The sequence below is a fragment of the Poromitra crassiceps genome, assembly GCF_964638095.1.
Source record: "Poromitra crassiceps genome assembly, chromosome: 7".
NCBI lineage: Eukaryota > Metazoa > Chordata > Actinopteri > Beryciformes > Melamphaidae > Poromitra > Poromitra crassiceps.
The window spans coordinates 5,833,488-5,859,553 of record NC_139628.1 but is presented as its reverse complement, the minus strand read 5'-3'; the positions used below and the strand labels follow the sequence as shown (position 1 = coordinate 5,859,553).

The window sequence follows — 26,066 nt, the reverse complement described above, 5'->3', positions numbered from 1 at the left end:
ATGCAGAATATAAATTATATCATATGGGGAGACATTTATTTTTTGTATCATTTTAAAGCAACAGCACAGTAAAGAGGATATTAATCTAACATGATGTATGTAGTTCTTTATAGATCTAGCCTCTTCATTTTGCTCTCAAAGTGCACCAGATTGAAGCATTTTACTTTAAAATGGACAAACTTTTCTATCCGGGGGGGCACAGCCGACCCTGGGTCCCCCACGCCGTGCTAAAATGACCGCGGTATTTATCCAACCCTGTCTACGAGCCTGCTCACCAGGAAGTGGTTATCACAGGAAAGCCCTATAGTGAGAGAATGGATGAATATTACGATGGATATATATAAGATGGAAAGACTAACTGTTGTTATCAATCATAAAATACAACAATTTACCTCAAGATGGGAATGCTGGGTTCAATATATAACACCCATTAGGCCAGATTTTATTTTTTTGGATCCAAGATGAATGTATAGTGAAAAGTCGACTCCCTGTTTTGTTTGTTTGTTTGTCTTTTGTTTGTTTGTTTTGTTGCTGCTGTTGCGGCTGTTGTGGTTTTGTCTTTTATTTTATTTGTCTAAAAAAAAATCTATGGCAGTACATATCTACAATGTATACAATGCAAATATTTATTGATAATAATCTGTCAATAAAAAGTAAATTAAAAAAACAAAAAACAAAAGTAATGATGGTCTCGACCTAGTTTCAAGATGAAGACCAGACACGCTGCCTCACGCCACGCGTAATCTAGAAACATAGCGACCTCAGCTGTTATCCTAGCGCGACAACAAGTGCAGTAATCCCAGAGTGACGCCGTTAATGTCGTCAGTGCAGCAGTGACGCACTTGCCTAGGTGACGGCGTTAATGTCGTCAGTTCCGAGGCTATGACGTGGCAGTATTTATAGCCACGCCGAGCGCACCACAGCCCTTGTTCCCTGCCCTCTAGCCGCTGCACTAAGCTGATCCAACTCCTTCTCTGGAAGCCGCGTTTCACTGATCTGTTCCCCACCTTGCCGATCGTTGCGGCTGCTGACAAACGCTTTGCTAATCTCACGCGTTACTTTCATTGCTGCCGTGCTGAGCTTGAATGCCAAATCCAGCCAGGTACGAAGTTCAGTAGGATTCTTATGCTCGTTCATTGCACTTACTGTCTCCGGAGGAAGGATCTCTCATCGCAGCTCCCGCTTGGCTAGTAGCTCCTCCATTGATAAAACCGGGCAGGCATCCTCAAAGCGTTTAGCCAATATCTCCGCATCCTGACTGGGGGCAGCCACGAAGAGCTGTTAAGTTGTGCAAAAACTTTCCATCTCCAAGCACAAGTTTTCAAGGAAGAACTGCACTTGCACTGCTGTTTCTCTTCTGCTTTGGGCGGTTGGCTCCCCTGCCGAAGAGCAGGACTCCCAGCGTGGACGTTGCGCCGGACGAGGACCGGTCTGTTCTTGCCGCGCCGATCGTCCAGTGGGAGGCACGTCCGCCTCCGGGTTTTGGAGGCTCCGTCTCCCACAGGGAACGGCTTCAGGCCACGGCTGCTGGCTATGCTACTGCTAGCAAGCTATCGCTAATCACTACGGCAGCCGGAGTGTGCCCCTGAGTGACGTCACCTCACCGACAAGGACGCTGGGAAATGGAGTTGCCTGCGTTGTCCTAAAGTTGAGTATTCAATCAAGCATATATCGTCATTTCATGTAGCCTGGTGGATAAGCTACTATGTTGGCATGCCGATCTGTTTGCTAACAGATTGACTTCGGCAATATCACCGATGTTTACTGGCAGGTATTCATCACCACGACGCTGGCATGATGTAGCCTAACTCTCATTCTGCTATATTATCTCGTGCCTCTAGCTGAGCCCCGGTGCACTCTGGTGGCGTTCTATTGTATCTACACCAATGCAAATCACTCAGTGGGTGGTGCACAGCTCAATTTCAGCGATTAAGTTGGAAATGCTTGATCTTAACCATCTCGTTCAGGAATATGCTTTATCAATATACTTATTGGAAGTGCTTGATTTTCATAAATTGTTTTTCAAATGAAACTTTGAAAATAACTTCTGCCCATAAAAGGATAGATAGATGGATAAAGTGCCTCGTTACGTATTCGGGAAATTAGTAAGCATTAAATAATTCTGATCAAACCATTTAATCAAAGTAATATGAAGCAGCTGGTCAAATATAAAGTAAGGACTTGCATCATTGCTGTGGGCATAAGGGATAAGCTTTATTTTCACATTGAATTTACAGTAACAATTAAGATGTGTCGATATAGTCTTGAGTCCGTAAAATTTGGTTGGTACTTTTATATTACTATTAAAAAAAAAAAAAAAAAAAAAAAAAAAAAAAAAAAGCTGCATGAACCTTTGGTGAGAAATATTTGAGGATTATCGAGTTCACTAATCTCTCAGCTTCAGCCAAGTTCTGGGGGTTGATTTTATTTGACATAATTAAATATTCCATTGCCGTCCCAACCAGTGACAAAATACTAATTTCTTATTCACTTTATTTTAAACAGACAGGGACGCTAAAGGCTCAACTGTTATCTCTCAAACTAATACTTGATCTGCCTATCCTCTAAGATCCATACCGCATGAGATCCTGACGTGGGGCAGGACTAACTCTGTTCCTGACTTGAGTTCGAAGGGAAGGCGACCTCCCGCCGCCGTCTCCGCTGCAAATGATGAGGACTCCCTCGTCAGCGGCTCTCTTCACTCCTGCACTGGCACGTCTACCCCTGCAGCTGAGACGTCTCAGCATCTATTCTCAAAGCAATGGGACATTGGTCTTCTGCACCATTCAAATGTCATATTCGGTCAATGACATCTCGGCTCAACAGGCCATGAGCACTAAACCTAAGGAGACAGCCATTATGCTAATTGCTGCATTGGACAGTGGTTGACTGTGTTCATCGTACTGACGCATTCCGAAACCTCCATCCGGCAGCCGACCCGTCTCCAATGCCGCTTCCCCCGTTCTCGGCCCTCACCCTCTCATGAGTCCGGACCCACGTCCTAGGCCCCCGGCACTCCCTCACGATCCCGCCTCACCCAGCTACTCCACGCCGCTCAGTCCTACATCAGGGGGGGGGCTGGCCAGCTCCACAGCCAGAGCCTACGACGGCGCCTTCATCTCACCCCACCATCTCATGACAAGAACCTGGTTCACTCTTCACCTCAAGCGGACCCTCCAGATGTGCGACCTCCCAGCGGAGCACTATTCCGGCCACTCCTTCAGGATCGGCGCGGCCACATCAGCCACACACAGCAAGGGGTGTCCTCCGCCTCAAAAGTTCTGGTCCTCGCAACACAACACGGCTGAGAGGGCTAGAAATTAAATTCATCGTCTCCGACTACAAGCTGAATGCTTAGTCTCGCTGTCGACGAAACCGGAAATCAAACCCAGTGCCACTGTCTAGGCCGAAATCAAGTCACGTCTCTGATTAAGCTGAATGCGGAGTCAGGCCGGTGACGAAGCCGGAACCAAATCCATCGTCTTCAAACGGACGTTCCAAAAACGCAACCTCCTTAAGCAGCATGGCAAAGGCAAACCCGCGCAGTAGCACCCTTTCATCGCATTTCATTGGTGCTGGTCTCCCCGAAACTATAGGCCAGCAGTAAGCCGCCGTAAGTCGCTCGTCGCGCAGGGCGAGTCTAAAGTCATAGCGCAGCAGTAGCAATGCCCCGAAGTAAGTCGGTGGAACAAGTGGGGTCTCCCCGAAATTATAGTGCCAGCAGTAAAGCCGCCGCAAGTCGCTCGTTGCGCAGGGGCGAGTCTAAAGTCACAGTCCAGCAGTAGCAATGCCCCGGAGTAAGTCGGCGGAGCGCGGAACAAGTGTTCCCTTCCAGCGCTCTCCCCGAAGTTATAACGCAAGGGGGCGCTAAAGTCATATACATAAAGTCACATTCCAGACTCGGGTCCACATAAAATACGTACACAAACACAGACAGCACAATAAGAAAGAATTAAAATAAAATAAAACCACACAACAAATAGATCTAAAACACATACAAGCAGCTATTGCAGTGCTTCCAGAAGTGCATCATAAATTTGCTCACTTCGCGCAGGCACCCGCTAGTGCCATAATAACTCCATTCTCCAACTGGCTAGTCGACGCATAAAACTGTAAATAAACCGTCCCAGAACAGCACGGAAAGCGAGCACATTACTGCGGGGGGTTTTGCTAAGTCACCGCGCCGGATTGGTCGATCACCCAGCGCCTGCGTAGCGCTGCGGCCACGCCCGGGGGGCGTTGTAAGTCGCCGTGGCGGTGCCGCTGGTCCTCGTCAGCCCACGCGGCCTACGTCCGACCAGAGCAGGCCGCCATATTGTCTGCCCAAAGATCTATCCTCCCCTAGGCGTCACATGGTAAGCACATGGCATCCTTTCCCGCATTCCTCGCAATAGCCGTTACTTCGCATTTCATTGGTGGTGGACTCCCCGAATCGGCGTCGATCGAATTGATTAAGCGTTTCAGGTGCCGAGCAGCCCGCAAGTGTTCCGGGCGTCGAGCAGCCCGTAGTCTCCCCACTAATTCAGACCCCAGTGGACTACTCAAAGTGTTCTAGGTGCTGAGCAGCCTGCAAGTGTTCCCGGTGCCGAGCAGCCTGTAGTCAGGGGGGGGGGGCTCAATCCGAATCAGTGTCGATCTAATTGATTAAGCGCTCCAGGTGTCGAGCAGCCTGCAAGTGCTCGGCGTTGAACAGCCCGCAACAAATCACCAATTCCGACCACGGTAGACTACTCGAAGTGTTCTAGGTGCCGAGCAGCCCGCAAGTGTTCTAGGTGCCGAGCAGCCTGTAGTCACACCACTAATTCAGACCCCAGCAGACTACTCAAGTGTTCTAGGTGCCGAGCAGCCTGCAAGTGTTCCGGGTGCCGAGCAGCCCGTAGTCTCCCCACTAATCCAGACCCCTGGACTACTCAAAGTGTTCTGGGGTGCCGAGCAGCCTGCAAGTGTTCCAGGTGCCGAGCAGCCTGTAGTCAGGGGGGGGGCTCAATCCAAATCTCAGCAGCCTGTAGTCACACCACTAATTCAGACCCCAGCAGACTACTCAAGTGTTCTAGGTGCCGAGCAGCCTGCAAGTCTTCCGGGTGCCGAGCAGCCCGTAGTCTCCCCACTAATCCAGACCCCTGGACTACTCAAAGTGTTCTGGGGTGCCGAGCAGCCTGCAAGTGTTCCAGGTGCCGAGCAGCCTGTAGTCAGGGGGGGGGGCTCAATCCAAATCTCAGCAGCCTGTAGTCACACCACTAATTCAGACCCCAGCAGACTACTCAAGTGTTCTAGGTGCCGAGCAGCCTGCAAGCGTTCCGGGTGCCGAGCAGCCCGTAGTCTCCCCACTAATCCAGACCCCTGGACTACTCAAAGTGTTCTAGGGTGCCGAGCAGCCTGCAAGTGTTCCAGGTGCCGAGCAGCCTGTAGTCAGGGGGGGGGGCTCAATCCAAATCTCAAAACCGAGGGGGCTCAACCCAAATCTCAACACTGAGGCAGCTTCACTAATTCAGACCTCAATAGACGACTCGAAGTGTTCTAGGTGCCGAGCAGCCTGCAAGTGTTCCAGGTGCCGAGCAGCCTGTAGTCACATAACTAATCCAGCAAGACCTCAGCAGACGACTCGAAGTGTTCTGGGTGCCGAGCAGCCCGCAAGTGTTCTAGGTGCCGAGCAGCCTGTAGTCAGTCAGTTTGGGGGGGGGTTCAACGCCAAACTATGCCAACGCCGAATTATGCCGTAAGTCGCCGTGCTGCCGAGCCAACCCTATGCCAACGCCGAATTATGCCGTAAGTCGCCGTGCTGCCGAGCCAACCGGCCGGCGACAAGCGTCGCCTTCCGCCCAGCGCCCGCTGCATCGCGAGGCGAGCAGACCGATTGGCCCTTCAGGTTTCTCTCTTTTGGGGGGTTCTCCGAGCAGATGCCCTCCCGCCTCAAGAAGAGAGGCATCTTGCCACGGAGTCACTACGCCAAAGAATCAGTTGCCATGCTGCCACGCCATCAGAATGAATGCCATACCGCTTCAGGCCATGAATCCTATCGCCATGCCATACTTTAATAAAGCTTGCTGTTTAACCTTACCCTCTGGTCTCTCATGATTGAAATGATGGTCTCGACCTAGTTTCAAGATGAAGACCAGACACGCTGCCTCACGCCACGCGTAATCTAGAAACATAGCGACCTCAGCTGTTATCCTAGCGCGACAACAAGTGCAGTAATCCCAGAGTGACGCCGTTAATGTCGTCAGTGCAGCAGTGACGCACTTGCCTAGGTGACGGCGTTAATGTCGTCAGTTCCGAGGCTATGACGTGGCAGTATTTATAGCCACGCCGAGCGCACCACAGCCCTTGTTCCCTGCCCTCTAGCCGCTGCACTAAGCTGATCCAACTCCTTCTCTGGAAGCCGCGTTTCACCCCACCCACCTCCCCAGTCCACCACCAATGTATTGACTCCCGAAGAATCCCCTACGGGGGGGGGGTTCTCCGAGCAGATGCCCTCCCGCCTCAAGAAGAGAGGCATCTTGCCACGGAGTCACTGCATCTTGCCACGGAGTCACTACGCCAAAGAATCAGTTGCCATGCTGCCACGCCATCAGAATGAATGCCATACCGCTTCAGGCCATGAATCCTATCGCCATGCCATACTTTAATAAAGCTTGCTGTTTAACCTTACCCTCTGGTCTCTCATGATTGAAACATATTTAACACATTCACTGCCAGCCGTTTTTCAATACTGTAGTTAGCTTCTGCCAAGGTTTTTTTTTGAGGATTCTGGCTCATCTTTCAAGAGCCGAGGATTCTTTTCTGTTAGGATTTTGTGAACACACAATATCTCAAAACAACTAATAGAATGTGTGCTTTCTCTGTCTAAAAGAGTTAGTTTGTAGAGTTAGTAGTTATGTAAGCATTAGCAGTTGAATACAGCATGGTTTCAGCGTCTGAAAATTTATTCTGAGATAAATGGCTTTTTCTGAAATTCGATAGAACAGTCACTTTAACCATTTATTTTTGGCGTAAGACGTCAGACATCTAAACAATAGTTTTGAACAGTAATTTCCTCCATAGCAGCAGGAAACCCCCCTCTCCTTCAAACTCCTCCCACCGTGGGTGTGTCTCTAGTGGCTTTGCAGCGTTTGTCACAAGCGAGGCTCTGCCTGTCTGTGCTGCCTGGCTGCTGGCGGCTGCTCTTTGGGCGAGTCTGCATGAGTCGTTTAGGTTGTGAGCTCAGCTGCAATGAAGCTGCGTGCGATTGTGGGCTTTCTGCGGGTGTTTCAAAGTGTGTTGCACGCATAATCTATTATGCAAATTTGCAATCCCCCACAGCCAGCTCCCAGCGCGATAATGCGCGAAAGCGAAAGCGTTTTCGCCAATCCATTTTACAGTATGAGAGAATGGTTTCCTCGCGCGTTCCCCTGCAGTTTTGGCTCGGCTTTTTCTAGTGTGGAGAGCACTGTCGCCACTTAGTGGGTCGGTGGAATGGGTTGTACACGTTCGGTGGCTTCAATATTTATATAAGAGATGTAAAAGGGTTAGATCAACGTCCCACCGTCCAAATTTTTTTTTTGACGTATCAACACGTCGTTGGCAGTCAACCGTTGGATTTTTTTGACGTATCAACACGTCGTTGGCAGTGAACGTGTTAATATAATACTTTTAGCAGTAACTCAGTAATATAACTTATAATGTCTCAGACTGTTTTCAATAATGAAGACTACTTCACTAGTCAATGATTGTTTATCCATCCCATTCACTAATCCATGGTTCCTTTCCATTCATATCTCTCTCCCCTGCAGCAACGCCCTCAGGTTACATCAGCCATTCATATGCACACCCTCTTTATCCCTGTCCAATCAATGTCTCCCACGCTTTCCCTCTCTTCGGCTGTTGGCCAATCACCTAAATGAAGTTCTATTTCAGACTCTTGCAAGTTGTAACTCACCCTGTTTGTTCACCCATAGCTGCTGTTCCTGCGTAGCTGTTGCTTCGCCCCTCCTCCTCCCCTGAACACCACCAATGTCATGACTCCAGTAGAACTCCCTATGGGGTTCTCTAAATCACTGACGTCCTCCTCTTGTCTCAGAGGAGCGTCATCATACCATGGAGTCATTCGCCAAATCTAAGTGTTGTTTGTTTTATCATTAAAGTTTATTGTACTTTCCTTCTAGTCTCTCATTATTGAAATTACTTATAGGATTTCAGTTATATTATACCAGTAACTTTGTCAAGTAACTCAAGTTACAAATTGAGTTCCATTTTATTAAATCAAAGCACATATTTAAAAAAGATACAATCATTCCCTAATCAAACTGTGTGTTTATGGAAATAACCACTATAGATGGCAATAACAAAGGAAAAGAATAGCATTTAGAATTTTGGATTGTTTACACTGACTTCAAGGTGGTTGAAATTATTTTTCGAGATGGTTCATTCTGCTGCTGTTGTTTTGGTAAAAGTAATGCAAAAGTGTAACAAGTAACAAGTTATTCTACACAGTAAGTAATATTGTAAAGTAACGTATTACTTTTAAATAAAAGTAACTAGTAATATGCAGAGTTGCTGTAATCACATTACTTTTGTCGGTAACGAGTAGTGTAAGGCACTACTGTACCTAAGTGCAGTAATCACATTACAGTTACTAATCAAACGCTTACCTCGTTACATGCGTGAGAAAAGATCTCCTTTTAATAGCAGATCCTGTGTCCCATCAGACAGGTCATTTAACTGCACAGCAGATTCAATCATGGTGCCAATATTTCAACTTTGTATTAGCATGCAGAACAGCACTATTAGTCGACACATAGCTTATCAGATAACTAACATCATGCATATAGAACAATAAATCATTTTAACCTCCGAAACACATTGACAAACAAACAATTGACACAAAAACACAGTACCCCCAGGGCATGCTGGGAACTCCGCCCACTTTCCTCTTCCACGGGTTAAATTTCCCAGAAGGCTTTGCATAACTTTTTACACTCTGTTTTCCAATTAAATCAGGCTAAAGAGTGTTAGATATTGTAACAAAGTGGGTATTTGTCCAAGGAATGGAGAGTTGTAGTTGGTACAGGTTCTTTATTCACAGGCTTCTTTAGCTCCTAGCAGCTAGCTTCACACAGCTAGCTCTAGACACAACAACCGGTCTGCTCGCCCACATGGCACTGACTGGCTTCCGCCCCGGCCGCTGGTCACATATATCCCCCTCCCCCTAGGAACACACCCACACACATCAGTTCCTAGCCGCAGTCGAGACACCTCCATTGCACATCACATTACAGGTAATACTTGGATTACCTGAAACGCTACACACTCCTCACCCAACATCAGTCGACGCCCACGTCGACACCCACAACCCACACACATCCCCCTGTACCAAAACACACCCAACACAATATTTTTCCCATCACCACATCAAAATCTAATTCCCACAAACCCCACAACATTTCAATTCCCCACAATTAGTCCCTTCTTTTTTTCCAACACCCCCGTCATAATGTCCAGTTTGCATCAGGTACTCCGTAATGTCTAGTTTTCATTATTTCCTTCTTTTCACACATTCATTTAAATTCAACACAATAGCCCATTCAACAATAACCCCCACATTTTCCTTAACTTTTCTTTTTAAACCCCATTTCCATCCCCCCTTTTACAGCTTCTGTCCCCCCTGAAGCACGCTAGTCCCGCTCAACCCCCAGTGGGGTTAATCCTCTGCAGTGTAAGTCAGCACGGTCCCCCCTCTGTGCCCCACAGTCCTCACACGCATCGCAGTATCTTCGCACATCCTCCTTCTGTTTGCCCCAGTAGAAATGTCCACGGATGCGGGTGAGTGTCTCTTCGGGCCCAAAATGACTGGAACCAGGGCCCTTGTGTGCCCCCTTAAGCGCCAACTCTCGCAGGCAACCGGGTACAACCGCCTGCGTCCCTTTTACCCCGTGCTCTGTTCTCTCCAACAGCCCGTCTTCATCCAGCCGCAGGTCGGAAAACACGTTCCACAGTCCCTTCGTGGCACCGGAAAACATGTGAGTCTCCTCCACAGGGGGCCGGCGTCCGGCCGCCACCCACGCAAGCACCGGACCGATCTCCGCGTCCTCCGCCTGCCTGCGTCTCCACTCACTCACGTCGACATCCTTGATGGTCGCTCTGTCGTCCTCTAGATCCACATCTGGACAGTCCTCCTCGTCTTCCTCCACCTCCTGCACTCGGTCGTCCTCCCGCCCCCCTTCCCCAGGGGACGGCGTGTTCAGGACCACAGGGGGAACACAACCGGCCTCGCTCTCCACCTCGGCTTTCCGCACAGCAACCGTGGGGGGCGCAGTGCAGTTTCTGGCTAAGTGCCCAGGCGAACGGCAAGTCCAGCAGAGTCTCACCTGTCCGCCGCCTGCACGTCTCTCTTCTCCCGCTGCCCTCCGGTCCCCGACAGCCTTTTGACACTCTCTAGCCAGGTGTCCAATCTCGCCGCATGCCCAGCAGGCTCCCTGCTGTCCATGTCGTTGTCCCGCATACCCGGTCCGTCTCCCGGGACCGCTTCTGCACCACCTCGCCACGTGGCCCGGCTCTCCACATGTCCAACACAGTCTCTTTTGCGGCTCCGCGTGGGGCCCGTGCTCAACTGTGACGCGGTATACAGTGATGTTATTGACGTTTGATTGCTCCCCTGGAGCGGTGGGAGGGTGACCCATCTGGACTACCGGCCCCCCTGCAAACGTCAGTGTGCTCTTCCCTAGGTCTACTGTGCATTGGTTTAGCGTCAAGTAGTCCTCCCCCAAGATACAGGGCCCCGCCATCTCTACTACCCATACCGGAAAGTTCACTGTCTGTCCCCCCACAGTTATCATCACGGACCCCCTTCCCCTCATCGGCATCAACTCACCGGATACTGTCCTCAGCAGCTGGTCCGCTGGCTGCTCCAGAAGCGCTCCCTCTGGCATCATGTTGTAGTTCACCAGCGTTGCCGTACACCCCGTGTCCACCAGGGCGACACAGGGCTTCCCTTGCAGGCGGACCTGAACATGGCAGCCGTTCATCGTGTGCGGCCCGTTCTGCATGTTGACAGCGCCGGCGATGTCGTCTGCTTCGGGGGAAGGCGACGCCCCACCTCCCCGTCTGTACCGCTGGGCCCCCTCCAACGGTGACGTGGCCATAGGGAATATGACGTAGGGGGCCCGTCTCGCCCCTCTTAGACGGGCCCCGCGCCGTTTCCCTGGTTCCACGCTCCTCCGCGGCACTCTCTGGCCCGATGCCCGGGGCGTCCACAGGTCCAGCAGCGCATGGCCCCGGGCCCCCTGGCCCCGGTATTGTCTCGTGGGGTGGGCTGCAGGGTCGCTCTTCGGAGCAGTTGTTCTGTTAACTGGCGCACCGACTCAGATAGCTCTTTCACCATGTTGCCTTGCTCTGCCAAGGCCGTCTTCCACGCTGGCTCTTCTTGTAGCTGGCTCTCCGCTGCCATTCTCACCACTGGGGCGGCCTCCATTATGCCGCTGCTCTTATCCCAGCCTTCTACTGTCTCTATCTCCAGCGCCAACTCCAGCGCTGCTCCCAGTGTTTTTGGATGTCCCAGCGTTACCTTCTGGCTTAGACCCCGTGGCTCGATGGCCTGGACAAAGTAGCTTAGGGCTAACCCATCCAGCGCCTCCGTCGGTAGCTGGCTGTATGCGCGCCGGCTGAGAGTCTCAATGTCTGTTGCCAGTGCACGCAGCGACTCACCCTGCCGTCTGCGTCTGTTACACAGTTCCGCGGCTACGATGGCCTGCTCTTCACATCGTCCGAAGCGTCTCCGCAGGGCCGCCATCACAATGTCTAAGTCTTTTGTGTCTGCCATTGCTGCCACACATGTTATAGCTTCGCCCTCGAGCGACATCACCAAGTGACTGGCTCTCTCTTCCCTCGACCAGCCATTCATGTCCGCTGCTACGTTAAACATTGTGCAATATGGCTCCCACTCGCCTTTACCGTTGTATTTCGGGACGGGCACGTCCTTCCTGGTTCTGCGGGCGCCATCCCCCGCCGTCGTGTGCCGTGCTTCAGCCTCGTCACTCCCCGCCTGTCTGCCAGCGGGGCCCGGCTCGGCTCCGCTCTCCTCCTGCCCGAGGTTCTCCCTCATCAGTCTGTATTCCTCCTTCATCCGTCTGTATTCCCCCTTATTCTCCGGATACACCGAGGCTTCAGACTCTTCCACCTCGCTCTTCATCTTTAGCCGCTTCATTCCGCACTTTCTCCGTCGTTCCTCCTCACTCTCTCCTCTCCCGGCCGAATCAGAGGCGTTACCGCTTTACTGCCTGACACCAATGTAACAAAGTGGGTATTTGTCCAAGGAACGGAGAGTTGTAGTTGGTACAGGTTCTTTATTCACAGGCTTCTTTAGCTCCTAGCAGCTAGCTTCACACAGCTAGCTCTAGACACAACAACCGGTCTGCTCGCCCACATGGCACTGACTGGCTTCCGCCCCGGCCGCTGGTCACATATATCCCCCTCCCCCTAGGAACACACCCACACACATCAGTTCCTAGCCGCAGTCGAGACACCTCCATTGCACATCACATTACAGGTAATACTTGGATTACCTGAAACGCTACAATATAAATAATATGTATTTTAACACAACATGCAATTCTGGAATATCTGAATATTGGACAAAATTAAATTAAATTAAATGTAAACCTAAACCATAAGAGAAACCCACATGCAGCGATGGGGTCTGTAAATACCCCTTGTAAACACAACGTGTTCTAGGGAAGTGGGCGCAGTGCGGTATGTTCCGTAATAGTCTGCCAATAGTCTGCCAGCAATCTGCCAAAAAGCCCGTCTTCTACAACAAGTTTTTGTTGCGCGGAAGGACAAGAATGTGACACTGCAAACGTTCCCCTGGACAGAAGCAGCTAGCTACGGTAGCCTACGACATAAACCTCTCAAAGCATCTGCAGTGGAAACATCCTAACACAAAGCTGGTTGCAGACCCAAGCTGAGTCGCCTGCCTCGACCCAAAGCAAGCAGCAAAAGCTTTCTTTTCACCAGGTAACATCAAAATCAGAGATGGACAGGCTTGTTGCCTCCTCGTACATGGTAGAGGAAATGTTGCCAGTTTCAACAGTAGAATGAAATTGCCATTTTTCAGAAACATATTGAGCAAAATACAGATGGCAGGGAACGTACAGCCACCATCAGACAGGAAAAGTTTTGCAACCTACCTTATTACGATAGAGATGTGTGCTAATATATGGGCATATATGTAAGGATTAATGTTGTATTGTTAACTGGCAAATTACGTGACAATGCATCTCAGGCGATGTTACGGAGTAACGCAAAAGTAATGTAACGAGTAGTGTAACGAATTACTTTCTCCAGGGAGTAATCAAGTAAAGTAAGGCATTACTTTTTTTGAAAGTAATGTGTAATGTGTAATATATTACTTTTTTGAGTAACGGACCCCAACTCTGGTAATATGTAGTATATTACATTTTGAAAGTAACTTGGCCAACACTGTTACCAATGAGTGAATGCGGCGTTCCGTAACTTAAAAAACAAGCCCAGCCCCGTCTCTCTGCGTTCACCCATTGCAAAGATATTGCAGGATTTTCATGCTGGCCACAGGTTATACTTTCCCGGCAAATTTGGCGGATGTGACGTTCTGCGCATTCACGAGCCTGCCTCTTGTCCTCATGGCTCCGGCGGAAATACCAACGAAGAAGATGGCTAACAGGAAGTGTCTACGTCCGTCACTAGCTGCCAGCAAAAGCAAACGACAACACAGACTCCAGCAAAAAGTCCACACACACACAAAAATAAATAAATATTTATCTAGTGATGCCCGTCTGGCCCATAGGTCTGGCCAGACAGCAGCAATGTGACTGACATCGGGGGAAACTAGAGTCGGGCTGTGTTTTCGGTTCATGGAGGGACCTTACTGCTTGTAGCTGCTGTAATGTGGTTTTGACCAGATAAGGTTAGCTACTTGCTAATGGATTTACCACCTGGTCAGAAACTCAGAAACATTACCGTCTTGTGTGAAGTAATGCAACAGTCGCAAATATGCCTAACATTATACCGTTTTGCTTATGGTCATGGAACATTATTGTTTGACTGCAGTTAGCTGCCTATTATAAGGTTAGCTTGATGCTATACGCGGCTAACTAATAGATTTAGCTATATTTTTAGAAATTACCACCCAGCCCCACTAATAACGTTACCGTCTTGTGTTGATAATGAATGTAACAGTCGTAAATATGCCTAACGTTACTGTTATGCTTATGGAATTTTGTTTGACTGTTCAGTTTGGTCACCTATTATACGGTACCGGGGAAGAAGGCTATGACTGCAGTTAGCTGCAGTGAGACTGCACATTATTATAACATTAGGTGCACTGATCTCACCCAGCACCTCAAAGCACCATGGAAACGAATGTAATCAAAACAAAGGACAACTGCGATAACTACTAATCATGGCGGACTTCATGAGAGAGGATGATGACGATTACTACTGGACAAACCAAGACCCCGAACCTTATCTATTTGAACCAGAATATAGTGAGGAAGAAGTGAGGTCTCCAGACCATATTTCAAGCAGAAGGCCACTCATGCATAATCCGATCATCCCCTGACGTCAGTCAAGTTCTAGCATAACGTGGTCAGTCAAAGTCCTAGTATGACGTCAAATATGACGTCAAATATGACGTCAAATATGACGTCAGTTAATCCTCATATATATAGCAAGGGTTCTACGCCACCTCTCTCTCTCTCTGGCCGATCATAGCAGCAGCTAGCTTCACGGCAGTCCATCTCCCTTGAAGCCGTCCTCCGAAGCGTTGTTTTGCACCATATCTGCAGACCGAATCAGCACCCCCAAGTCCTCTCTACCCGTGGACAATCCCGGCGGATCTCTCAACGCTCCCCACTCCTGGTATGTCGGATCCCGAGCCAGAACAGTCCATGGGCAGCGACGACAGCTCAAACAACGATACCCTGTTCCGGATCGGCACGGAGCGCATTGGCCTCCCGAGACGGCCGGGCCGCAGGCTGCCAACGCGGGGCGCTCCACTGCGAGGGCCCGCCGTGAGACGCCATGTTCTAAGTTGTCTTGCACGTCGTCAATCTTTTCCTTGCTATCTCCATTCACGGAGCAAATCGGCTCAAGCAAAGCAGCCATTTCCCTCCAGCCAGGAGTCCGCCCCAAGTCAACAACAGACTTTCAGACTGACAATCAGTGACTAACATTTTCGTTCAGCAAGCAGCATGCATGCAGCCCCACTATTCTTCATCGGACGGGTGTCCAGGCATCCAAGCATTCAGGCTTCCGCACCGCGATCATCGCGTCCCCAGGCTTCTCCAGGCAAGCAGGCAGCACCAGGCAGTCCCCTCCACCTCGCCCGTGGTCAATCGTACAGCAGACGCGGATCCCTCTGCTATCACCGGGCAGTTAAGTCTTTAACCGTAAATAAACGGGAGTTTGTGTGAGTTGAAAGATGTCATGTCGCTGCCTGATGACGATGACGTCATCACCGCACACCATATATTTCATTCACAATTATTCTTGACAGCATGTTGTTGAGATCACGTGATATGCCGGTAAAAAAAAAAAAAAAAAAAAAAAAAATCACGCAACGGGTTATTCAAAACACCCTTGGCCCATGGAGCATGTCCGAGCATCAGTTCGAATGAGTGTTATAACTTTCAGACCGAAGTCAGACGGCCCAGGGGATGCTGACGTCTTTTTCCGTGTCAAGCTACCCAGTCTTAATACACCACTTCCTGTTCTTAACGAATTTCAAAGTGAGATGCCTTCTTTTAACCATAAATAATACCAAAGCTAAAATAATTAATACAGTGTCACGCTAGTCATGTAACAAGAGGCAGCGAATCCCATTGTTATATGTTGGCCAACCATAACATATCACTGCGAGTTGCAGCCATTGAGTTATAATATGAATGGAGGGAGTGTCCCTATCTCCTCCCCGTATGTTTTTGAAGCCAAAATCCGGCCAGATGAGTGAACCAGTCTGCGCACTAGCGCCCTTGATTGAGAACCTCTGAGAGCTCCACGCCCCTCTGAGCTGCTGTTTCTAGAATGCGCACAGTGCGTTGCGTATTTATATACAGTCTAGCTCCGTAAATATTACACTTTAAGTTCTAATATTTTTGTCTCGCCGAAAGTAACCAGGAAGATTCCCACTACGAGATCAGTTTATCAAAATGACGCCTGTACGAAAATCTGATTTTGGTTGTCGGAGACTTCAGATCTCCGGGCTGCTGCTGATTGCTGAGTGCTCTCAGCGCGGGCCGGAAGTGGAGGCAGGCCTCACTCACCCTCAGCCCAACCTAACGTTAGCCCAGTGAGTGCGCAAGCCAGGCTGCCCGGTCCATCGCCTGGTATATCGAGAGGAGCTTGTGAAGAATGAACATCCCCACAGTCAAAGCATTTCCCCCAAATATGCATATAAAAAACGTTTGTTGCTTTAATAGCCTACAAAAATAAAACGTCTGTTCGTACGTGATGCTAATCCGCTAGCGATGAGCTAACGGTGCGTGTGTACTACTAGGCCTCATCCCATGAGCCACCCCGACCTCCAGGCCTGCACTACCCAGGCTAAGAGCCCATCTCCCGGCCCCACACACCCAGCAGAGCCACCCGACCTCCAGGCAGCATTACATAACAATGAAGCCGCGTGTCTTGTCTATGACGATAGATCTATAATGTGAAGAGCCTGTCCAGCCAATGACGGCTCGAGACTGGCTGCCACAGCTGCCAATCATCCATTTTTATCCCCTTTTTATATGTCAAATAACTACTTAACACATTCACTGCCAGCCTTTTTTTTTTACTGTAGGTAGGTTCTGCCAGAGGGTTTTTTTGAGGATTCTGGCTCATTTTACAAGAGCCGAGGATTATTTTCTGCTTGGACTTTGTGAACACAAAGTTCACAAAAGTACTAATAGAATGTGTGCTTTCTCTGTCTAAAAGAGTTAGTTTGTAGAGTTAGTAGTTATGTAGATATTAGCCGTTGAGTACAGCATGGTTTCAGCGTCTGAGACTGAAAGCTGAGATAATCGCAGTTTTGTGAAATTCAATCAAACAGGCAGAACAGTCACTTTAACCATTTATTTTTGGCATCAGTGAGAGATCAGACATCTAAACAATATAGTTCTGAACACCCTCTCCTTCAAACTCCTCCCTCCGTGGGCGTGTCTGGTGGCTTTCAGCAGCGTTTGTCACAAGCGAGTGTCTACTGCCTCTCTGAGCAGTGAGCAGCCTCCCTCCCTGGCAGCGAGTGTGGATGGGGCTCACTCGTTTCTTGGGTTTGAGAGCTTTGATGAAGCTTTGTGCGATTCTAGGCTTTATGCTGCGTGTTTCAAAGTGTGTTTTCCACCCAGTCTATTTTTGGAACCCCCCACCGTTGTGCGCCCGTGTGCACCAGCGTGAAAGCGTTTTCGCCTACAGTATGAGAATGAGGCTCGTTCGTTTCTGGGTTTTCGGTGGAGCTCAGCTGGAATGAAGCTGCGTGCGATTCTGCGCTTTCTGCTGGTGTGTTTCACCCATAATCTATTATGCAAATTTGCAACCCCCCACCGCCAGCTCCCAGCACGATAATGCGCGAAAGCGAAAGCGTTTTCGCCAATCCATTTTACAGTATGAGAGAATGGTTTCCTCGCGCGTTCCCCTGCAGTTTTGGCTCCGCTTTTTCTAGTTTGGAGAGCACTGTCGCCACTTAGTGGGTCGGTGGAATGGGTTGTACACGTTCGCTGGCTCCAATATTTTTATAGGAGACGTGGGGGGCGTTGATCCACGTCCCACCGTCAATTTTTTTTTTTTTTTTTCAAGACGAGATGTCTCGTCATTGGCAGTCAACCGTTGGATTTTGTAAGACGAGATATCTCGTCAATGGCAGTGAACGTGTTAAAAAAAAAAAAAAAAAATTATCAGAAAAATGACCACTTGCACAGGCATTAGCATGATAATGACTATCTAAAAACCACCTTAAAAAATAAAAATAAAAAAATAAAAAAATTATCCGACGTATACTGTGACTATTTCGGTTTTGATTTTCCCATCCACTAACATGAGGAGGCGGGCCTCGTGACCCAATACTGGATTCAACCGCCAGAGCGGCGATCTAACATGCAGCGGCTTCACTGAACCAGTGTGATGCCCAGTCCATCTTATGATGGGTCCATGGTTGCAACTAGCAGTCTATGGTGCACTCGCAAGGTGGTGAAACCACTGTTTTTCTTTTACTTGTTTATTAACCAGGTCTTTATATCCCATGCATTAAGCATTACATTTCAGCTCTATAGGGTTGCCGCCAGAATGAACCGTTTGCCCCATGAATCTTCCGGTCTGTCCAGAGTGCCCGAGATGCCATGGCACTTCAGCATCAGTGCTTCTCCAGGCCGGGTCCCGTCAATCACCGTGAATCTGCCCAGACTTCCCCATGGGGGGAAAAGATGGTCGCCATCTGTGGACATCATCACCGGCCGGCACCGTATCTTTCATTCAAATAGCTACTAATAATGCTTGCATTCCCATGAATTACTGGCTCGTAATTCTGAAATAATCGTCCCTGAAAGGGCTGAGAGCGTTGAAGCTATTATAAGAATTTTGCATCGGGTGAATTCTGTCTGCCTCTCCAGCTAGCGATCCTGTCCACATGTCATATTGTTTATTTTCAGCTCATCAATCTCATCACGTGATGACTCCTGACCCATACAGCATTGCAGCTAAGCCCAAAATCAGGGGAAAGACCGCTCAGGCCCCAGACCGGCCCCCGGCTCCCCTGTTCCCCATCGCACCTCGTCACCACATGACAAGATCCTGGTTCGTCCTGCACCTCAAGCGGACGCTCCAGAAGTGCAACCTCCCGACGAAGAACTTCTCCAGCCACTCCTTCAGGATCGGAGCGGCCACCTCAGCCGCCGTGCAAGGAGTGTCCTCTGCCTCCCTCCAGCAAACGGGCCGCCGGTCTTCATCAGCATTCTCCAGCTACATCCGCCCGGAGCGGGTGGCCATACCGGCGGCCCAAAGGACCCTCCTCCCTTCATCGGCAAGCATGGCAACGAACAGTGTCCCGGACTTCCGTGCCAAATAATGTCTCGTTGGTGGTGGCTCCCCGAAAAGCACGGCGCCCAGTAAGGCGCAGTAAATCTCCCGGTTAATTTTTTTGGGGGAAAGAGAGAGAGCCAGAGAAAGCCAGAGAAAGTCAGGGCCAGTCAGAAGGCCAAGTCAGGGGGCCAAGAAGGCCAAGTTAAAATGGTGAGGCGCCAAGGCGGCCAGGAAGGCCAAGCCGGGAAGCGGCTTGAGTCAGGTAAGGCGCCATGGCGGCCAGGAAGGCCAAGCCGGGAAGCGCCTTAAGTCAGGTAAGGCGCCATGGTGGCCAGGAAGGCCAAGCCGGGAAGCGCCTTAAGTTAGGTAAGCCGCCATGGCGGCCAGGAAGGCCAAGCCGGGAAGCGCCTTAATTAGGTAAGCCCGACTGAGTTGGGAGCGCCATCTGCAAATAGCTGTAAGTCGCTAAAAAGGTCGAAGGCCGGAAAAGTACAATCGCGAGGCGCCAAGGCGGCCAGGAAGGCCAAGCTGGGAAGCGCTATCGCGAGGTGCCCGACCAGGTTGGGAGCGCCAGCCGCAAATAGCTGTAAGTCGCTAAAAAGGTCGAAGGCCGGAAAAGTACAATCGCGAGGCGCCAAGGCGGCCAGGTAGGCCAAGCTGGGAAGCGCTATCGCGAGGTGCCAAGGCAGCCAAGTAGGCCAAGCCGGGAAGCGCCAAGTTAAACATTAATGTATCAAGATCGAAGGCCCGACCGAGTTGGGAGCGCCAGCCGCAAATAGCTGTAAGTCGCTAAAAGGTCGAAGGCCAGAAAAGTACCATCAACTACCGGCGCCTGCAGATCTCAATTAACCTCCGGTAATCAGATCTTCCTTTTGGGGGATCTCCTAGCCTATGCAGGTGCCCTCCTCTTGCCTCAAGAGGAGCGCCACTGGCCAATGGAGTCATGCGCCAAAGTATTTGCCATGCATGCCGATTGCTAAATAAAGTTTGTCAAATCCTACCAACTGGCCTCTCATGATTGAAGTGAGGTCTCCAGACCATATTTCAAGCAGAAGGCCACTCATGCATAATCCGATCATCCCCTGACGTCAGTCAAGTTCTAGCATAACGTGGTCAGTCAAAGTCCTAGTATGATGTCTGCTATGACGTCAAATATGACGTCAGTTAATCCTCATATAGCAAGGGTTCTACGCCACCTCTCTCTCTCTGGCCGATCATAGCAGCAGCTAGCTTCACGGCAGTCCATCTCCTTTGAAGCCATCCTCCGAAGCGTTGTTTTGCCCCACCCACCTCCCCAGTCCGCCACCAACGAGTCCTGACTCCTGATCCCCCACGGGGGGGGGGGGGGGGGGGGATCTCCTAGCCTATGCAGGTGCCCTCCTCTTGCCTCAAGAGGAGCGCCACTGGCCAATGGAGTCATGCGCCAGCCTATGCAGGTGCCCTCCTCTTGCCTCAAGAGGAGCGCCACTGGAGTCATGCGCCAAAGTATTTGCCATGCATGCCGATTGCTAAATAAAGTTTGTCAAATCCTACCAACTGGCCTCTCATGATTGAACTACATGCTTTAGAAGCAGAGCGGGCAAGACGAGAGGCTGAGGCCGCCGAACAGCCGGCGGCCGAGGGGAGAGAACGAACCGGGATGGACTGGTGGTGTAGATGTGGAGCATGCCAGCCGATGCCGACAGAAATAGAGTGTTTTAGATTGATATTTAATCGTGTGGTGATTAAATATCAATCCAAAACACTCTATTTCTGTCTGCATCGTTTGGCATGCTCCACATCTACACCAACAGTCCATCCCGGTCCGTCGATCGGACGAACGGTTCTTGAGATACACACCATTTTTTATGTTGCGCAAATTGCACAAAAAAATATTCAAGATTCAATACTTTATTGCAAGCGCGTCGATTTGGGTAGGGTTGCTAGGGTCAAGACCCTACCAACATTTCAGGGTGTCCAATTGTCCCTACCAACTTTTAAGCAACCTTATTTGCATTATCTTTGGAGTGCAGTTATATAGGTCATTTAGATTGTCTTCCCATATTTTGCAAGGATAGAATTGACCCGACCATTATTGAGTGAAATTAGTTTGCAATATGTTCAAAGTTACATTTACCCCTGTTTTTCACAACTGAATGGGCCAGTCCAAAAAAACCCGTTTGATTGGCTCATTTGGCTGATGGCCAAACAAACGCCCACCCACACACATGGCTCTGACACACACTACTAACACGCTGACATGCCGCCGCCTCCTCCTCCTCCTCCCGCTCGGAAAAAGAGGGGTCCCCCTGCAGCAACTGTAAGTAACTCGTTACGTTAGGGTAGCAAAACGAGACGTCATTGTTGGTGGAGGTGGAGGAACACACCACTAATTTTATTACTGAAAGTCCGACGCGCATCACGCATCGCATTTGTGCCCCAGGCTGTCAAACTGTGACAGGCTAGAGGCTGTAGACAGGGACGCTGCAGCCTTTTCTTACGGCCGGGACACACATCTTGCGTGTGCGTGGCGTGCTTGCTGCGGCATCCACACAGGCAGCGTGGCTGCTGCGCGCTGCTGCCTGTCTGCAAACTATCTTCCTATAGAGTTTACCTTTTATTAAATTTGCTATAAACAATACAATGATGATTTTAACTGAAGATCGCTTGGGCTCACTTCAGAATCGAGGCAGTATCATTTGTGTGTGTGTGTGTGTCTGTGTGTGTGTGGTGGGGAGGGGAGGAACGAAGCCACTTGTAGCCTATGTGGTTTTCAGAGGGCAGGAGAACTGCAGCTGTGAGCTCAGCTCATCCTCTCGTCTCAAATCATAACACAAATCACTGTAATATTACTGGTAAGTGAAAGTTAGTATAAGTCAGTGCACATTCTTTTATGCATGGTGTGTGGGTTTCAGTGGCAATGTTTTCTTTCCAAACCGGCTGTTTGTGAAAGAACATGATTAGATGGCTAAACCTACAGTTTGTGTTTGTTAGTTACAATTATGCTGACAGGACACATAAATATGGCTAAAAAAGGTTAACACGTTCACTGCCATTGACGAGTCAACTCGTCAAGCAGAAACCAACGGTTGACTGCCAATGACGAGTCAACTCGTCGAAAAAAATAAAATAAAAAATTTGACGGTGGGACGTTGATCTAACCCTTTTACATCTCTTATATAAATATTGGAGCACCGAACGTGTACAACCCATTCCACCGACCCACTATGTGGCGACAGTGCTCTCCAGACTAGAGGAAGCCAAGCAAAAAGCAGTGTGAGGAAGCCATTCTCATGAAAATGGATTGGCGAAAACTAGGGGTGTCACAATATATCGTCCCACGAAATTTCGCGATAGTAAAACGTCACGATATGTATCGTTGAGATGAAATCTCATATCGCAAAAAAAAAAAAAAATTTTTTTTTTTTTTTTTAAATAGACTAAGAAACGTCTTTGTTTGTTGAAGTTCAATGTGTGGAAAGTAGTTCAGTTGAACAAGTCTCTGAAGAGACACATGAGAAGTTATACAGGAGAGAAACCATTCAATTGAGTTTCTGGCAAAACTGTTTAGTTGACAGGAAAAACTGAAGATGCATAAAAAGTAGATTAAGAAAAGTCTTGTTGTTTGAGTTTGAAGAAAAACTGAAGATGCATAATGAGAATTTATACTGCTGAGAAACCTTTTAGTTCAAAGTAAATCTAAGTGACGGTGTAACTCATTCTATTTCAAGATAAGCCTCATCTCCAATCTCATGTTTTTTCTAGTTGTTATTGTAATAACAATTTCCCACAACAGCATGTTTTGTATTTGTGCATTTCAAATAAAATACTACTTTTCCAGTCATATATTGTCATTATTCAAGTTTAAAAAAATATTGTTAAAATCGTATCGTATCGTATCGTTATCGTGAACCCAGTATCGTGATACGTATCGTATCGTGAACTGAGTGTATCGTGACACCCCTAGCGAAAACGCTTTCGCTTTCGCGCTTGGGAGCTGGCGGTGGGGGATTGCAAATTTGCATAATAGATTATGGGTGCAACACACTTTGAAACACCTTTGAAACACCAGCAGAAAGGAATCGCAAGCAGCTTCATTCCAGCTGAGCTCACAACCGAAAACGAACGAGCCTCATTCTCATACTGTAGGCGAAAACGCTTTTGCGCTGGTGCACACGGGCGCACAACGGTGGGGGGGTTCCAAAAATAGACTGGGTGCAAAACACACTTTGAAACACGCAGCATAAAGCCTAGAATCGCACAAAGCTTCATCAAAGCTCTCAACCGAAAACCCAAGAAACGAGCAGCCCCATCCAGACTCGCCGACGAGGGGGCCGCCAGGGAGGGAGGCTGCTCAAACTCGCAGCAGCAGCAGCAGCAGCAGAAGAAACTCGCTTGTGACAAACGCTGCTGAAAGCCACCAGAGACACGCCCACGGAGGGAGGAGTTTGAAGGAGAGGGGGTTCAGAACTATATTGTTTAGATGTCTGATGTCTCACTGATGCCAAAAATAAATGGTTAAAGTGACTGTTCTGCCTGTTTGATTGAATTTAACAAAACTGCGATTATCTCAGCTTTCAGTCTCAGACGCTGAAACCATGCTGTACTCAACGGCTAATATCTACATAACTACTAACTCTACAAACTAACTCTTTTAGACAGAGAAAGCACACATTCTATTAGTTCTTTTGAGATATTTTGTGTTCACAAAATCTTAGCAGAAAAGAATCCTCGGCTCTTGAAAGATGAGCCAGAATCCTCAAAAAAAACCTCTGGCAGAAGCTACCTACAGTAAAAAAAAACGGCTGGCAGTGAATGTGTTAAAAGAAACCTAATTTTTTTCATTTAAAATTAGATATTCCTCTAAATATGGCTAAAAAAGGTTAAAAAAAAAGCTCAAAGCCGCCGAAGCCGCCTCCCCTCCTGCCGTCCTCGACCCTACCAACTTTGAGACCAAAACGACGCCCTTGCTTTATTGCCATGTCAACATAGTTGATTGGAATTTGTTTCAGTGCAGCTCTTAAAAACAAACATAAAACAAACATAACAGAGATCACATAGTCAAACACAAGAAGATTAGAAAACTAAGAGAATAAAAAGGATAAAAGCACTACAAAAATACATTCAACATAGAATGAGAGGGACTGGATAAAGTGCACAATTGTTTATAAAAGGCAGCTTCAAGCTGCTTGTAAAGTGCGAGTGAGAAGGGTCAAAGTTCAGTGGCGGGCAGCCTCAGGGTTTAAAGTGCGAGTGAAAAGAGGATCAGAATTCAGGAGGCGGACAGCCTCAGGATAAGTGCTATTCCTCCTGCACCTGAGAGACTGAAGTATCTTACCTGAGGGCAGGGGTCTGAAAAAAGAGCTAGCAGGGTGGGAGGGGTCGGCGATCACCTTCTGCATCTTGCATTTGGTGCGTGTGGTATAAATGGAGGAAACAGTTGGAAGGTCGTGGCCGGTGATTTTAGACGCTATGCATACCACCCTTTCCAACTGTTTCTTCTCCAAGGCGGATGTGTTGCTGTACCACACTGTGACTGAGAAGACGAGGACACTTTCCACAGTGGCTCTGTAGAAGTGAACCATCGCCTCCCCAGTCACACCAAACTTCTTCAGCTGACGCAGAAAGTGAAGCCTCTGGGCTTTACTCACAATGTCACTGGTGTTAACTTCCCACTTCAGGGAGCGGCAAATAGTGGTGCCAAGGAATTTGAAGCTGTCAACCCTGTCAACAGGCTGGTCACTAATGACCAGGGAGGCGGGCACTGTTCCACTTTTCCATAAGTCAAATATCATTTCTTTGGTCTTAGCTAAGTTTAAGACAAGGCTATTCAAAGTGCACCATTCTACTAGGGCTGCCACCTCTGCCCTGTAGGCTGATTCATCACCGTTTTTAATGTAACCGACCACTGTTGTGTCATCCGCGTACTTAAAAAACGAAACAAATTGAGAATGGGAAATAAAATCATAAAGTGCATAGAGGAGGGCTGAAAGAACACAACCCTGGGGGGCCCCGGTGTTGAGTCATATAGTTCGAGAAAGTATGTTGCCTATCTTTACCACTTGCTTCCTGTTTGACAGGAAGTCTAAGATCCAAAGACAGAGAGGGTGATTGATACCTAAAGCCAAAAGTTTATCAAATAGTTTGATAGGCACAATCTGAACGCAGAACTAAAATCAATAAATAAAACTCTGACATATGTGGCAGGGGCCTCCAGGTGCTGTAGGATACTGTGGAGGCACAGAGACACTGCATCTTCAACAGACCTGTTGGCACGATAGGCAAACTGAAAGCTGTCCATCTCAACATTGGACAGGTGATTACAGACAAGAGACAATACGCTCAAATACTTTCATGACAACAGAAGTCAAGGCTACAGGCCTATAATCATTCAAGCTGACAGCATTAGACTTCTTAGGAACAGGGGTAACCACAGCAGATTTGTAACAAGCAGGGACTCTGCAGAGTGAAAGGGACCAGTTAAAAATATCAACAAAAACAGAAGACAGTTGGTGAGCACGGTGAAAGCAGAGACCTGGTCTGGGCCTGATGCCTTCCTGCTGTTTTGTTTAAGGAGCAGGGTTCTAACCTCAAGCTCACTAACCACAAAAGGAGGGGGTGAAGGTTGTTCTAGACCAGTGATCCTCACTATTTTCTCCATGAGAGCCACACTAGCCGGTCAAAGTCAAGAGGAGAGCCACTTTTACTGCAAAACCACACAGTACGCATTTGATTTAGTTTTTAGTTTATTAAATGATAAAAGCAATGATAAAAAATTTAGAACCAATGATAAAAATGTTAGACACAATTATAAAAATCACAGAAACTATTATAAAAATCATAAAAACATTCAGACCGACTTTATAAACAAATTAAATATATATATACTGTATATACACAATATAAAAAACATTCAGGCCGACTTGATAAAAAAATGATAAGTGATGAAAACATTCACACCGACTTGATTTAAAAAAATGTAAAAGTGATGAAAACATTCTGATGTCCAGTCTCTGGGATGCAGCTCCACAGCTCCCAGCTCAGTAAACAGCTGCTGTGCTTTCGTGGTTCACACAGACACAGAC

General features: G+C 48.5%; 1 protein-coding gene across 2 annotated transcripts in view; it reads left to right on the top strand.

Annotated features, from left to right (window-relative positions):
* Positions 1-26,066, top strand: part of LOC310780016 (NLR family CARD domain-containing protein 3-like) — a 78,012-nt gene that overhangs the window by 20,665 nt on the left and 31,281 nt on the right. The gene's annotated exons all lie outside the window — the stretch shown is intronic.